We start from the raw sequence: 4,903 nt of genomic DNA, 5'->3' as shown, positions 1-4,903 counted from the left end.
TCTGATTAAAATATGTTCAAGTTTCTTTTTTTATGGCCACTTTGTGTGTGTGTGTGTGTGTGTGTGTGTGTGTGTGTGTGTGTGTGTGTGTGTGACAATGATCTCAATAGCCCAGACATGTACAGACTATCAGGGCATGTCAGTTTGCATGAATGGAGGATATGAATATAGTCTTTATCAAGTGCATATTCAAAGTCATTCTCCTCCATTATACTTAATGTTACATAAGTGAGTGAAACTAAGCCAGTAATTCAAGCAGTGGTTACGACCATCTGACCAGGTCTAAAGACCCCATGAAATGGTTTGATGAGTGCAATTGTATTTCCTGTGTTGACATATTTATTTTTGAAACAGGAAGTTGGAGTGGGACATGTCGAAGGCTTGGTCCTTTTTTGTTTGTTTTTTTTGTCCTTTTAATGGCCAGTAGCCTTTAGTTACGTCGCAGCCATGAACCATGATTAGCTACTTACTATTGCTAGTCAGAGGCAGATGGCAACACACTCTCATAACAATACGTCCTGCACGCAACTTTTTGCCTGCAACCCCTCAAACGTTACTCTTGATCTGTATTTAAGATGGCACCCTTATGTCGTATTCAACTCTTTACAAATGATTTAAATACAATGTCCAAGGCTACATTTACAATGAAATTAATAGAAAATTCTGTAATCACTTACTCACTGTTTTATCATTTAATTTGTATTTTGTTTGCCGTGGGAGCTGCGGCTCAAATAATAAGAAAAGCACCATGAATTATCATAAAGTAATCCTCTTTTCGTGCACTATATTCCAAGTGTTCCGATGCTGTGTGATTGCTTTGTGTGAGGAACAGATCTAAACTGAAGTCCTTAATAATAATCAGAGTTCCCATTCACTGTGATTGTTAGAACCCAACCCGTACTCATTTAAAAATTCAAAAATTGAAGCTTCAAAATGCATTACAACAGCTTTGACATCAATGATGTTAAATGCCATTGGTTCTCACGTGTCTTGTGACCGATTGTAACATTCTAAAAGCATCATGAGTCATTTGGAAAACTTTTATAGTGCTTTTTTGGAATACATGAATGTGACAGTACTTTTATCTGCTTATGTCTTTTACATTGTCGAGAATTGGTTAGGTTTAGGTATAGGGGTGGGGAAGTGCACTTAAAAAAATGATGTGTTAGACTTATTTAAAATAAATATGCAGCATTTTTGCATCACACTTTTTAAGTACATTCAACTTGTGGTTATTTAATGTGAGCATAACTAGAAAACATTTGTTAGAAATACACAAATGTATCAAAAAGGTATATGTCACACGAATAAGATTTAACAGCTAATAGCAAGTTGTTTCAAATGAACATTTATGTTATTGTTTCTACTTAATTTAATTGGTTCAAAAGAAAATAATGACTGAGTTCATTTAACTTGATTCCCCAAAGAAGTGCAGATAAAGCTGCACTTCAGTTGTACACATTTATTTGCGCAAGGAAAAATTACATGGATTGAACAGCATCCAACTTCACTAAAGGGAACACAAAACTAATTACAATAAAATAATAAAGAGATGAGATCTATCCCTATGAATTCTTAATAACAACTAATTAAATGCCCCAATAAGTTCCTTTTGACCAAACAAACATGCTTAAATTATTCAAGCGCAAGGGCTTATGGGTATTCCCCACAACCTCAGTTCCGTACTTGATTGTTTGAGTTCTTAAAATCTTAATTTTATGGATTTTTAAGACAAAGAAGTTCAAGAAACTCTTTATGTATCATTAGGGTTAGGTTCACCTCTAAATTCTCCTTATAATTTAAATAAATTTGTGTTGTGCACATTAATGCAAATTAAGTAAAGCTATTTTTATTTTTAAAGCTCAAGTATTCTGAAATTGTCACACCTTCATCATGAGATTGCCATGCAGGTGGTATTTATAATTTAAGGGGAGGGGATATTCTCATTCTAATGAACATCTTACTGCACAGAAATACCCTTACATACAAGTCATCAATGTTTTTGCTCCATTGTGTGAGCAGAGCAAGAAAAGTAAAGAATTTGAAAAGTTAATTTTGTAAACTTTAAGAGGTACACTCACATATAGATCGTCTAAAAGCTAACAGACATAGAATAAAAAAGTCCTTAAGCCTTAAAATCCATAAGAAAAATATTTTATCTGCTAAAAATCTTTTTTTGCAATTTTGTTTGGAAACACAAGTGGCACAAAATTTACACGCTTCAACTTTACTAAACACATTTACAATTTAAGAAAAATAACAAAGATTTATAGTGTTTATGGCAAAAAAGAGATCTTTATTAGCTTGCTGTTTTTAATACAAGATTCTCCACTAGTCTAAGAAAACAAAATTAATTTAAAATTCGAGCCTATTACAGAGAATTTGGACATTCCTAACCTGTATGACTTACTTTCTTCTGCAGAACACAAAGGAGATGTTAGGCAGAATGTAAGCCTCAGTCACCATTCACTTTGATTGCATCTTTTTTTCCACTCAATGAAAGCAAATGGTGACTGATGCTGCCTAACAAGAAGGAAACCATACTTGTTTGGAACAACACAGGAGTGAGTAAAAAACAGCACAATTTTCATTTTTGGTTGAACTATCCCTTCAACACAACCAAAACTAAGACACCTGTCCCATTTTCCCACAAAAGTGAGACCTACTGTAACTCATCCAGAGAGCATTAAAGTCGCACTGATGGTCACAACTCAGTGGATCGTATGCGACAGACTGTCTGGTTGTGTGCGGAGCAGTTTGGAGACAGACTATTGTCCTGCTACAGCTTCAAACCCCACAAGAGTCTCTCACTCATTCTGAGAGTCAGACAACACTAAGAGGTTTCCACATTCACGTTCACCTTAACTCTCTCCCCACTTCACCGCAGCAATGCATGATACCAACTCACTTGAGCCCAGAGAGAGGGCCAGACTGCAGCTGCCTGTCTGGGGCCCGTATGAAAGAACGGGGTGTTTTTCGGTTAGTGCGGAGAGGGGAAGCTGTGAATGCCTTCCCAAAGAGAGATGAGGCATATTGAAAACTATATTAAATTACCCTGATTAACAATTTAGCCACGAACAGGAGAGGAAGGGAGGGGTTCTATTGGCAGAGCCAAAGCCTATTCACTGCCAGAGCCGTGGGGTCAAAAGGTCCCTCAAGTTCACAGGCTCTGCAGCTTTGTTATGCTAACACACAATCTCAAATCAGCAGCCAAGTGGAGTGTGAAATAGAAATGATTCCTTGAGAACTTGCAGCGAGTTTGTCGTCCAAACCACACCACCCCAGACCTCCCCCTCCTAACACAAACCACCCGTCTGCTCCAATGCCACTTTAAAACAACCACGTCGATTAACATAGTTTAAGGTATTCTAATGCTGATTTTTTTTTTTTTTTAAACTCTAATGAAAAATATAAGTTATCAGGAGAAGCTGCTTTTAACCATTATGCTCCAAAATCATGGAATCTTTTACCAAATTAAATTAAAGAAACATTCAATTATTTTTAAAATGTTCAAGACATATTTTTAAGTTAATGTTTAATTAAAATATTCATAAGGTAAATACATATTGAAATGTTCAACACTGTAAAAATATTGTGCTGGTTTTACTAAAATAAATAAATAAATAAAAAACTGAGGCAACTATTTGCATCAGCTTTTTGAGTATTTTGAAATTAACACATTTTTATTTGACATATTAGACTTCACATGTAATGCCAGCTCAAATTTCTCAATTTACAGGCCATTTTTTAAAGTTATAAAGACAATATTTATCTCATAGGGAACTGAGCAATGGCATACTGTTTGTGAACATACAAAGGATACTGGATACTGCTAGATCTAAGGGCAGTTTTGATGGTGGGACATCATGCAACTGAGCGTCGGTATCTGTGTAAATGTGTACGTGTAAGTATTTAATCCTATGATTTGAGAAATGTCTGTGTTAACTTACAGGCTGCATGTCAATAAAGGCTTTCCTGGTTCCTGTGAAGCTTGGTCTGAACATTTTCCTTTCAATCGTGTATCAATGTAGACAGCACAATCGGGACCAGAAAGGCGTCATCGACTCATCACCTTGTTTGTCTAAAATAAAATGAGAATGTAAAATTGTTCAATGTAAACGAAAAAAGTTGAAGTCTTAAGAAAATTTGACTGCTATGACATTTGGAAATGTGAAATTAATTTATGTAATGTATATTAAAGGAATAGTTCACCCCAAAATGAAAATTCTGTCACTTACACTTAGTATGAATCCTACTCTTGATTAGTTATTATTTACTTTAACCTCATGCCATACTAAACTCGTATGTTGATATTTCTTCAATAGAGATAAAAAAAAAAAAAAAAGGAAACGTTTTGAATGTTCTTCAAATTCCATTTGATGTCAGGATATAGTGACCAGCCTATCAACCTCCAAAATGGACATAAAATCAGTTTCTCCTTTGGTGTGTAATGGCATGAGTGTAAGTAATGACAAAAGTTTAATTTTGGAGTAAACTGTTTCCTTTACGTAATTTAAATGGCTAAACTTGAATGACAGCACTGTCTTGCTGTTCTCTTAAATACAGATCATGTTCTTTATCCCCAATACCTGCTGTCATAGTTTCCACATTTAAAAGCAGATGTAGAGTGTCTTCTCTCTTTTGGCAAAGTGCAGGATCTTGTCCTTAAACACAGGCACCCAGTTCTCCTCAAGATTTAATGTGGAGTCAGGATTCAAAACTGAGAAGTCTTTAGATATCAAAGTAAAGAAAAAAAAAAAAAGACAAACACTATCAGATATTTGCAAAAACTACCCAAGGTTTTAGTAAGCATGGATAAAGCAATGGCTACTATAAGGATACTGAAGTATTACTGTAGTAAAATCATTGTTGTTACAATTTTACTATAGTAAAAAAAAAAATT

The sequence above is a fragment of the Myxocyprinus asiaticus genome, chromosome 43 (genome assembly GCF_019703515.2).
Source record: "Myxocyprinus asiaticus isolate MX2 ecotype Aquarium Trade chromosome 43, UBuf_Myxa_2, whole genome shotgun sequence".
Lineage (NCBI taxonomy): Eukaryota > Metazoa > Chordata > Actinopteri > Cypriniformes > Catostomidae > Myxocyprinus > Myxocyprinus asiaticus.
The sequence above is the reverse complement of the archived record's forward strand: the minus strand, read 5'-3'. Positions refer to the sequence as shown.